The sequence below is a fragment of the Rhinoraja longicauda genome, chromosome 31, assembly GCF_053455715.1.
Source record: "Rhinoraja longicauda isolate Sanriku21f chromosome 31, sRhiLon1.1, whole genome shotgun sequence".
Taxonomy (NCBI): domain Eukaryota; kingdom Metazoa; phylum Chordata; class Chondrichthyes; order Rajiformes; family Arhynchobatidae; genus Rhinoraja; species Rhinoraja longicauda.
The window spans coordinates 12645508-12658317 of NC_135983.1; the positions used below are offsets into that span (position 1 = coordinate 12645508).

The following is a 12810-nucleotide window of genomic DNA, read 5'->3' on the forward strand; positions in this document are numbered from 1 at the left end:
CTTGGGCGCTGCTACTTTCATTGCATGTGACCATTGAAATAAACAAGCAATCACTTCTATTGACACTTGTGCAATGATCTCTATTAAACAATGCAACATGCAGTCTTTAATAATTTTAGCTATAATTACAAACATTAACTATTAAAAAGTTTTTTAAATCCTGCTTGGAAAATAACATTTATTGGAAGCCTGAATCTAGCCCCGAAACCCCCTTTTCCATTTACACAATTGTTTTTATAACTTAAATATGTATCATGCAGGGTTTATTAGTAATGCAACAATTGCATTACTAAGAAACTGTGCATGATAGATAACTACTGCTATTAATTTAGTAAATAATTGTAAGTTTCTTCCACTGATTAGACTGCTGCTCCCTATTATTTCTGATTTGTAATTTCTATCAATTACTTTGAAGACATACAGATTATTATTTATCGTGTTAGCATTTTCCTTATTGCACAATCAATTAGCTGATGCCACATAATTTTGGCAAACAAGATCTCTACCCTGGGGGGATCGGGCATGTTATGCTAGCCATCGACCTAAATGTTAATAATTGCTCCAGAGATCATGCATTGTACTGTACACACTTATCTCATGCAATCTCATCTGCCAATATCACTAATATTTGAGTTCAAGTTTCACTCTCACAAGTTTCACTCTCACTCTCAAATCAGATTGGGAAGAACTCCTTCAGACTAGTTAACAAGCTATATGGTAGATTTAATATGTACATAGAACAGTTCTGTACCTGGAAATCCCATGCTTGACTTGAAGTGCCCAAGCCACAACCCGTCGGATCAGCACAGCGTTGAAACTCAGAATAGATATCAAAACATTTTTTTGTCCCCGTGGAATTATAAAAAATACCTGTTGGAGTGTATTGAAACAAAAATTAACTGCTGGTTATACGGGCCAATATTGCAGACAAAAAAAATGAGAGCACTGAATTGTGAAGAGTACACAGTAAATTATTGAGTAAACAGATAACTTGGTTGGATAAATGACAGAATAAATTTAACAGAAGAATTTGTCATATTTTGGTAGGTTGAATAAGGTGAGGCAATATTAGCTAAAGGGCTCAGGCAATGAGATTTGGGGTTTGCATTCATTATCATAGAAAGTGACATGGCAAGTTAGGGAAATAGGTAAATGCAGCGAACGGGATCCTGAGATATATAAACAAAGCATACCATGCAGGAGGAAGGGAATCATGAAGAATCTGCATAAAATAACAGTTTGCCCTCAACTGAAGCATTGTGTCCAGTTCTGGGCACCACATTTCAGTTAATCTCTACATCCTCCATAAGTCCCTCACATCCTTCCAATAGTGATTCCAGGAATGAAAAAAATTGTTTGTAGGCAGGAAAAGGTTGGGGTTGCTCTCCTTGGATAGAGAAACTCAACAGATGGAACAGCACCTGCGGGGGAGGAATTGTACCATTTCAGTTCAAAACCCTGGATCAGGATTAAGAGTGGAGAGGGGAGTTGGCCAGTACAAATAGGAGTTGAGAAGTGACAAAGCAGGAATCAGTGGGTGACTGGTGGACTGAGAAGCAGTGAAGGATGATGGACAAATCGAGCCAGGTGGGAGAGGGGGGAGGGTAGAGTTGGGAGATGTATGATAGGTGGAGGTACACAAAAAAGAAAAGCAGATGGAGCCATGTGGAGGGAGGGGGAGGGAGATGGTGGAAGCGATGTTTCCGATTATGAGTCTCCAGATCAGAAGGGATGGCGGTGGGAACATTGTTGCCTTCTCTCCACGACAACAGGCACTATCTGATTTCTACTGTCAATATTGATGTTAATAGTATTCTTTAAATAATAGAAATGAAATGAATAGGCTTAATCCAAATTTACTCTTGCAAAGTACTGGCAGGAATCCAAATAGAACTGTAACTTTAGGCAATTTTGTATTCAGCTTGACAATTTTTCAATCACCAAACTCGATTTAAGAAACTAAGGAATATTTTAATATGATCCAAATTTCCTCCTTTAAAAAAAGAAACTAAAATATTTTGGGCACATAAAATGACCTTTGGTTGTTGAATAATAAATTGATTTGGTCACACTGTGACATTGTGCATCTGAACACTAATTGCATTTCGTCTGCAGACAAGTCCAGGCAAGTACTAACATTTTAAATACTTGACTAAGATAAAACATTAAGAGGAACTACGCTGCAAAAAAAACACATTGTGATCACCACACTAAAAGATTCAGTTTGACTAAAGGTAGTAGAGACAAACCAAGAGCATTTAATGTTAATCAGCTGAACACCTGGGTGCTGATGATCACTGGACTCAAAAAGAACTTAGTATTTGAATAATACTGCGCCTTTGCTAGTCAATCATTTCCAAAACAGCAGATTAATGAAGCAGAAAACAGTATAAACATCAAAGAATATCTTCTAATGATTTCAGAGCTTCAAGAGCCAGCAGCAGGATAATTGTAAGTTGAGCATGTGCATTAATAAAATGATTTAAAATATAAATGTAACAGATAAACTGAAAATCCATTTATTCCTTGAAGTATCTCAGAACTATCTGATATCAAATGAATTTGTAACTGGCCGTCTCGTCTCTTTATCAAAAAAATCTTCACAAGCGTACGCGAGTCTGACAGACCTTCTGACAGAGTGTGACTGAAGCAAGTGGTTACTACAGATGTCTCAACTTTAAGCAATGGCACCTTTAAATGGATTAGCAGACTACGGCAAGTTGATATAGAATTTTTCTATCCAGCATGTGCTACATGTAACAAAGAAAACAACTCTACAGCCAAGATTGTTTCTACCTTAGAGAAAATGTCTAACAGTATGCAAAACAATGTGGACCACCAGTCACGTGTTTCAGACACCTATCCCTGCAGGTTACTTGAGGGGCTCTTCAATTTGAGAATAAGGAACATTTTGTGCGACATTACCCTGGAGGCTGAAGGAGTTACCTTTCCTGTACACAAAGTCATTCTAGCATCTGTCAGTAGTTATTGTAAATCATTATTAGAAAGTCAACCCGACAATGCTATCAAGTTAAATAATGTCAGTGCAAGAGGGTTAAAGCATGTGTTGGATTTTATTTACACAAACAAACTAGATCTTACTTTAGATACGATTGAAGATATATTAAAGGCAGCAGAGAATTTATTGATCCAGGATGCAATTAATCTATGTTTTAAATTCCTTGAAGAACATCTCTCTCAGGGAAATTGTTTTGATATTTTTAAAATAATTCAAAAATCAGGATCCGAAGAGTTAAAACAAAAAGCACTTTTATATCTGGGACATTACTACAAATATATATTAGAAAATCATCAGTACCTTGTCGAGCTGGATAAAACAGCACTGTGCAAAGTTCTAGAGAATGATGAAATACAAGAGTACAATGAACTGGAACTATTCAATTGTGCAACAACGTGGCTACATCATGGAAGGAATCGGATGAAGGATGCTGCATATATTATGAAAAAAATTAGATTCTGCCTTATTTCAGCCACCGACTTGCAGAAATATGTTCAAGAAATCTCAGTAATGAAAACTGATTCCCAATGCTACAAATACCTTCAAGAAGCACTTAGTTACCATTCTCAATTATATGCTCAGCCGATGCTGGTATCTGAACGTTCACGGATTCGGTCAAACACTGAAAACGTGTTGATCCTCGGAGGCCGCACAACAAATAACAGTACTTGCAATGATATGTGGATTGCAGATGAGAATGGCAGCTGTTGGAGAAAACTGGGAGAAATGCATACTCCTTTGTACAATCATGGTATCGTGGTTGTGAATGATTTTGTATTTGTAGTAGGAGGACAAAACAACTTTGATGCCACTGGAAATCAGCCATTAAATGAGGTAAGTCCTTACAATTTGCAGTGAAGTTGCATTTTTATTGTGCACCACATTTTTTTCCATTTTAAAAGACTACCATCTGCAATTCAAGTCCATACTCTGAACCTGGGGCCAGTCATCAAGGGGAAAGCGATTTAGAAAGTGCTTCTATTCATGTTGGGTTTTATCAGTGTGGTAACTAAGCATGTCACGACTTTGCGAGAACAGTACTCGAGGAACAGACACAATCACGAGTGAGAATGCCTGATGCAAACTGCATAATGAAAAATTATTTAATTTTCCATTTTTAAAAATATATAATTTGAGCTTTTTAAAAAGTGAAACCACACATAGGTACTGGCAGCATCAATGCTGCGCTCATTCATATTTCCATTCTGTAAGTGTTATGTGATGTATGTGATTTATTAGTGACAGTTTCTACTTGAACAACCTTTCAAACTTGGCTCCTCAAACTTAGATAGAAAGGTTTTTCCCAACTCAACTCCAATACTTTTTCTTTCTCAGTAAGTGTAATATTATAACCTTCTGTTCACACGCCCTAGGCATCTCATAATTTTTTACACCTGGATTATTCCAAGAAAAAAATCTGCTTACCCATTTTCTCCTCAATCAGAATTCTACAGGCCCAATAACATTCTTGTAAATTCCCCTTTTGTTCACCAGTGCAATCACATTATTGCACTAATCGACACCAGTCTGCACACCTTATCCTAACTGTGGCCTAACTAATGTCTTTTACAGTTCTAATATTACCTCCTTGCTCTTATGTTCTACGTCTCTGCCAATAAAGGAAAGTAGTCCAAATGCACCTTATCTATCCATCTTTCAACCTTCAGGTATCTGTGGGCATGCAACAGAAACAGGGTCTCAGATACACTATATTTTCTGAGCATTCTACCATTCACTACATATTCCGCTGCCTTCTTTGCCATCCCCAAATGCAATGCTTCACAAAATTTTGAGATTGCCACATATTTGTTCATCTGACCAGTTGTTGCTTCCCGCTGCCTTTAACGTTTTTCAACACTATCCAATGTATTTGTTATACGCAAGCTTTTTCAAATTAATATCTTCAAGTTTAAGTCATTCGTTTACACAGGATGAGCAATGCACTGTACCAGAACTTCAATTACAACTGTTAAAAGACTATCACTGAGTCAATTTTTGGATCCAACATCACTTTTGCTTGGATCTCATACGTTTGCACTCTGATCAGGACTGCTACCAAGTGAATCTCACCAATTACTTTTAATTTGCAAAAATTAATAGGTAATTGTAAATAGACTACGTTTCTGACTATCTGAGGTGAAGGTTATCACATTCCCGGATAATTAAATCAATATTTGGTTAATCAGTTCAGCCAATGTATTAGTCACATTTAGGTCTTTTTTTTATCCAGGTTTTTCGGTTTGATCCACGGAATAACTCATGGCTTCAGGTTGCTGGAATGCTGGAAAGGCGCACACGGTTTCATGTGAATGCAATTTTAGACCGGATTATTTCTGTGGCAGGGGGCACACTGCTAGGGAACCTAACTTATACAGTAGAAGAATACAAATTTGAAAACAACAAGTGGGAGTTTGTAACACCCTTCCCTGTGGCAGTGGCAGACCATACTGGGGCTGTGCACAAAGGTATTCTCTACATTTCAGGTAAGGATAAAGAATGAGGAAAAAAAGTTACACAAACGTTTTAGAAAAATAGCAGTTCAAGATTATGCAGATTTGCACTTAAGAAAATATTTTATCATCGTATGTTCCACAAAATAAAATAGGCTGCAATAATATATGGTAAGTTTATTTAGATGTTCTAGAGACAGGAGCATTTTTGTACATCTCCTAGCACAATTGGCATATGAAGGTGTTGTGAGTGTAGCCTATCAAAGTAGGGTTAGCTGACTGAGGCATTTTGAGAAGGTTAAATATAAGGATAAAAGAAAATCCAAATTACTCAACTTCAGATAATACTAAGAAATAACTGCTAAATGGCAAAAATATAATCGACTGTACCAACCTAAAAAGAAAAAATATTTTCAAGCCAGCATCATTCATTGGAGTAATGTTTTAGAACATTCAAACTTCAACACCAGGAATTTCACTGCAGTCAATCAATCTGATGAACATTTGGGAATAATGATCACAAATGGATAATATTAAGGAAGCACATAATATTTTTACCTATATAGGTCCCTGTTCCAGAAATATCTCACGTTTAAAATTGTTAGCTTGTGTTCAGTTTCCTTCCCCATCCTCTATTTTTAAGAACTCTTATGAGTCTCTCATGATCTCATGCATTTTTTATTTCCTTGCTCCTTGCATGCAGCTTCACCAATCAAAGCTTTGGGATTCGCTTCCCTAGACTTCCCTGCCTCTATAACTTTAAATTTTTCATTTTTCATGTTCTAATATTTTATCACTGGCTAGGTGCGAAATGGTTTGACGCTGCTGTATAGCACCTTGAGGCGTGTGCAATGTTGAAAACGTTTTACAGATGTCTCTTTTGATATTGCACGTGCTTGAAAATATGGTCTTCCTGTTGCTTGTAGCCATTATGTCCACTTCCCTTTGTATCAACCCAATTTCAGCCGCTATTGCTTTTCTCAGTCCTTAATGCTTTTCTCCTAATCTTGCATTGTATTACTGCTAATCAGTTCATTCCTAAAACCCACATGCAAATCTGTGCATATAAACACATATTAGGTTAATCTTGATTGATGTTCGTGGGTGGTAAGATTTATCGAGGCAGCAAACGGAGCCTCCAGTGGAAAACGATTATTTGAATCAATGCTGACTTTACCCACTCTGTGACCAAATCTGCACCATAGAAAAAGATAGGAGTATAACCTAAGTTTCAGTAACATTATCTATTAGGCATCCCAAAACTCTTTTTATTCTTGTAAGGAATCAGGGCACCACCTGCAAGACCAATACTTATTACCTGTGCCTATTTTTTCTGCCTGCTGACTTATTTAATAGCTGTGGCTCTCCCCCTGGTGCCAGAATTTAGATCTGAACACATACATCAGTTAGTTGCACATTTCAGTTGTATCAAATTTATTTCAAGTCTCGTTCCATCCTACAGCTAAATTTTACAATTCTTTACTTGGATTTTGCACACCTTACCCATTCCATCTCATTTATTTTTATTACTGGACTGAACCTACTCTCTTCCATCGATCATCTCAAGTCTCCACTGGGTTCGTATGATTTGAAATTTTAGACATCATTTTTCTATTTCATCTTTTTGACTTCGGCCTTTTGAGTTAATGTTGCATTTTACAAGAGTTACACGTGTTTTTGAATTTTAAAACACTGAATATTCAGCTATTTTGTTATGTCCATCAGGTGGATTCTCAGCAGGAAAAGCTCTTAATGATCTCTACAGTTATATCCCAAGACTACGACGATGGATCATTAACCAATCCATGACATTTGCCCGGTGCGACCATGGAATGGCGACCATTGGAGACAAAATATTTTGCGTAGGGGGAAGAGCTTTAAACTCAGTAAGATACATTTTAAATGTTCATGTTGTCACTTAAAGTACAAAATTTCTTCGTTTATAAATGAACTGGTCAGTAAAAAAATAGAACTTTAATTATAACTCCTTCAAAATTGCCAAACCTTTAAGAACATTTATCAACATATCAAGTTATGTTAACTCGGTTTGAAGAATGGCCAAGGAAATAACCAGAACTGCTTGCATTTTGAGACTATAAAAAGATCAAATAGGAAATGTATAAACAAGTTGAGTGGGAATCCGATTGCATCCTGCAGTCTGTTTATATTAATTATTAACTTATTAAAAGTTCGATAGAAGCACTCATTGCAAACTATATGAACTAGGGAATAGGTGCGTCATCATACTGACATGCATTTGTTTGGTGTTACCTTATTTCCCTTTTTTCATAAGCACAATTTAAAATGGAAAAAGTAAAATCATGAATATGGTGGATAAATGGGGATTTTCATTCCTTGTCCCACTGAGATTAATAAATTGCATTTTTAAAAACATTTTATTTGGTAGATAAAATATTCTCAACAATACCATTTATCATTCAGTGCACATCATGACATGATGTTTGCAGAAGCTGCTGAAGATTGTAGAAGCTGCCAAACAACAATCAGTAATTGTTTTCACAATATTTTTAGATTTGTGTTTAAATGACGTTTGTTTGATAGAGAATATTGACTTGGATTTGAAAGACACATTAAAGCATGTTAAATATCGTACGGCAATATAAGGAGTAGTTGATCTTAAAGCCTCCAAATAAAGGAAAAAAGGTTCTCCCAAAAACACTTGCAAATCAGCATCAGTCTTTCTAATACGCATTATTTTATTATCATAGAGTCATGCAACACAAAAACAGGCCCTGCAGCCCACCATGGCGGTGCCAGCCATCAAATACCTGTCTATATTAACAGCACTTGCCCTTGAGAGTAACCCCATATCGCTATGCCTTAGCGATCCAAGTGCTCATTTAAATACTTTTTTAAATATAAGGTTACATAATTCCACCACCCATTCAGTCAGTGCATTCCAGATTCCAGCCATCCTCTTATCCCTTACCCCGAAACCTATGACCTCTAGTTTTATCTGTCCCTCATCATTTTTTATACCTGCATAGGGTTTTCACTCAGCTTTCTCTTTATTTCAAGGAAAACAAACCAAGCCCATGAAGTCTCTCCTCATGATTGAAATGCTCCATTCAGGCAACTTCCCGATGAATCTGCTCTGCACCTTCTCCAGTATAATCGCACTGTTCCAACTATGCTATAATCAATGTTTTAGAAAGTGACACCATAACTTCCGTGCTCTGATATTCTATCCCCTTACCCTCTTCACTACCTTACCAACTTGTTTTGCCACTTTCAGGAATCCTTGGATTTGTATGATGAGGTCCATCTGTTCCTCAATACTCCCTTGATTATGTACCTATTTAAAGCTCAACTGCACTTAGCTGGTCAAATCATTTTGGTTCTAGTACATTCATATTATTATCTTTATAATTTCTCTGTGCTAGCCATTCTCCAGTTATGACCAACACTGCATCACCTTCACAAATGTAATGATAATTTGCATTTATATCCAGCACCAATTTTTAAACAACTGTTTCATCACATGATTTTACACCAAGAAAAATAATTTACACGGCTAAATAATTAAACACGGCTAGTTCTGTTTAAGTTTGTTATTGTCACATGTACCAAGTTACAGTGAAAAGCTTTGTTTTATATGATATCCAAACAGATCAGATATACAACACATTGATACAATCAGCTCCAACTCAAGTACAATAGATAGAGCAAAGGGAGAGATACAGAATGCAGCATATATTGTTCTCAGCATTGTAGCACAACAGTTTCATAGACAAAGTCTATTTTCCTCAGTGGGGTAAAGTAAACTAGCTTCTCAAAGGGTTGTTCAGAAGCCTGATAAAAGAGGAGAAGAAGCTGTTTCTGAGCCTAGTTGTGCATGTTTTTCAGCTTCTGAACCTTCTGATGAATGGGAGCACGAAGAAGAAGAAGAAATGGCTGGGGGGGGGGGGGGGGAACAAATCTTTGTTTATGTTAGCTGCTTTTCTGTGGCAATGTGAAGTGCAGATGGAGTCAATGGTGGAAAGTCTGGTCTGTGTGATGGACTGGGCTACATCTACAACTCTCTGCAATTGATGCAAGAGCTATTACCAACCCAAGCTGTGATAGGAGCCCTTCAATGGTGCATCTGTAGAAGTTTCATGCCTAATTTCCTCAGTGTGCTTGGAGAGTAGAGGTGTCGGTGTGCCTTCTTGGTTGTTGCATCAATGAATGTGGCTGTTCCGCAAAAACCATTGGTAATATTAACACCAAACAATTTGAAGCTTTCAACCATTCCCACTTCGGTACCATTGATGTTGATTATACTTGCACTCCAGGGGCCATTTACAGTAAAGGTTAACCCACCAACTGACGTGTCTTTGAGATGTGGGAGGAATCCAGAGTGCATGGAGGAAATCCATATGCTGACAGGGAGAATGCGCAAACACCATCCAGACATTAGTCCCAATGTTTCCTTAAAAGTATCACCGAATTTTGAATTATTGCAATATAAGTAATTGACACTGGTGCCTTTATGCTAAAACTTGTGAATATCAAGTTTTTGTATTGCCAAATCCAAAGCCTTTTGTTTCCCACCATAACAAATAAATTGGCCAAATAAGAAAACATGAGATATCTTTTGCTGATAGAAAAATAGAACAACATTTTGGTGAGGTGAACAGAAATAGTTTTGTAGACTACAGAAATAAATTTCAATTTAAAAGTATTTTTCTCCAAACTGAACTCACACCTAGACAACCAAGAAAAAAATAATATGAACAACATCTACCTCCCAAACTAATTTCCTGAGAATGTGGTTTAAAAGATTTTTTTCATTTTCAAACAATGGCTCCTTAAAGTACTTTGGCATATCTGCATTCCTTAATACAAAAAAGTCCAAAGGAACTGAATGCCCTGCTTTGTGCTGCAAAAGAGTGGGAGATATTGTGCTGATTACAATTAAACAATGTAGTGATGTTATCTTTTTGCTCTGTTTAAATATGTAATTGATTTCTTTCAGTCAACAGAATGGCTTCATGTAAATGAAACAGAGTATTACATCCCTACAGCTGACCAGTGGACAACACTTAAGGTGTCACCCTTTGACTGCTGTCAATTTAGCACATCTGTGCACAATTCCAAGCTCTACATCACTGGTGGTGGTTCTCTATGCCAAATGGCCAAAAAGGACAGTATTTTTATCTATGATCCAGAAGCCAGAAAGTGGGAGAGGGCAGGTGCATTACCTCTGCCATTGATGGATCATGCTGCATGCACAGTTAAACTCTCTGGAGAGATTTTACACAAGTTAAAATGTGAGAAGAGCATCCATCCACTTCTTGGTACAAGAACGATTTCCACTCTCAAACTATTTGTAACTGATTAATATGTTATATTTAGAAAATGGGCACATGTAAATATAATTCAAAAATGAAATGGAACTGTTGGAGGGCTATAACCATGCTATATTACAAACAGCTTAACTTTAGCTCATTGAACATTTGTGGAAAGTCTGAATATGTATTCAATTTACCTCTTTCACAAGCAGTTCCTAAAAATCATGCTGTAATCAAATCACTTCCTTGTAAAAATGATCAATCTGATGAGATGTCAACTGTCCAGCTGATCATGTTACACCATGGCATTTGATTTTACACCTCCCAACATTTGATTTTACAAATTCAGAATTTTAATGCCCAAAATTCAGAATTTTACATCAAAATTCATAATATGGCACGTAATGCAACTTTTCAGCAAAAAAAAGTATACGGGCCAAATGCGCGTACGCGTTGCGCTACATTCACGTGTGAAAAACGACTATTATTTCCAACATTCTGTAGTTATTGGACTACATCTACAATGTCAGGCCTATCATGAGTATATTCTACTATTATAGAAAAGTTATTGAACAGAAATACTTTTTACGACAAAGAAAATTTTGTTTTGTTTTGTTTTTTCTATTTTGCTTTTTCCTTACACATCCCACTTCTCTTGGTATTGAATAAAAGAACAATGGTCAGAAAATGTATGACTAAGTTATGAAGAAAGAGTTTCATTTAAAAAACTGCACATACCTAATTTAATTGAAGACATACTTGCTCCAGTGGTCTTCAACAGCAAATCACAACGGTCCATGTCCCCCTCAACCCTACCCCCCGCGCCCCCCCTCTCCCCACCCCTCCCCCAACTCCCCCCACCCCTCCTCCCCTTTCCTCCCAAATCCACTCCCCCACCCCTCCTCCCCACTCCCCTCCCACCCCCACTCTTCCCTTTCCTTCCTCTACCCCCGACCCCCACTCCCTCCTCTCACTCCACTACCCCCCTCTCCCGCACCCCAACCCCCCCCCCCCCCATCCCCTCTCAATATCAACGGGCCTCACGCTCTGCAGCGAGGCTAGACCAGCGGCGAGGCCGGGCGAGCGGCGAGGCGAGGCTGGGCCTGCAGCGAGAGGCGAGGCCGGGCCAGCGGCGAGGCCGGGCCAGCGACGAGGCAAGACCAGCGGTGAGGCGAGGCCAGGCTAGCGGCGAGGTGAGTACAGCGGTGTGGCGAGGCCAGAGGTGAGGATTCGGGTGGGGCGAGGCAAGCGGCTGGGCGAGGCGAGCAGCGAGGCATGTGTTTTGCGGAAAAATATGAGGCGAAATCAGAATGGCGGAAATGAAATAAGAAAGCGGAAACTTTCCGCCAAATTTGGAAGGGTTGGGAGGTCTGCCATGGCATATGCAACAACAGAAGTCACAGACTAGAATAATTACATTAACTAATAGTCTCTGGGAAAAGAATCATAACCACATATGCTGTTTCATAGCAAAATCATCAGCTGGCAATTCATGCGAGGCATTACCTTTGTAAAAAAAAGTAAAACTAAAAGATGACAAATAATTACATTGTAAAATTTGACACCTGAAATATTACTTGTGTTGTATCAGTACATTATTAAATCCAATTGCTCAACATTCTAAATGGAAAAGTTTACTTTCTATTGTTACAATCAATCAGGTAACATGTATACATGATTCAACAAGTTCATCTGAGGAATAAGTATTTTCATCTTTATCTATTCTGGCTGGGCAAATATGAAAAATTGAATAAATGGAGAGACTATTTATTTAGTAACTTGGCTTCACAAATGTCAAATGCCAATGATAAAACATTCTCCCCAAATAAAAAAAATCAGAGAGCATAGAAACAAATATGCTTGTGCCAGTTATATAAAAGAGCTGTCTTACTTAGGCAAAGACATCAGCCTTTTCCCAAGATCATGCAAATTAATATTCTTCCAGTGTGTCTTACTCTCTTTTAAAACTTACAATCAAATTGATTCCATCACTTCAAGTAATGAGTTTTAAATTAAATTACTCAGGAGCCGTCAGGGATTTGTTAAT

General features: G+C 37.7%; 1 pseudogene; it reads left to right on the plus strand.

The window, feature by feature from the left end:
• The first annotated feature begins 2754 nt into the window (after nt 1-2754).
• On the plus strand, nt 2755-10813 carry LOC144608505 (kelch-like protein 9; annotated as a pseudogene).
• The last annotated feature ends 1997 nt before the right edge of the window (nt 10814-12810 follow it).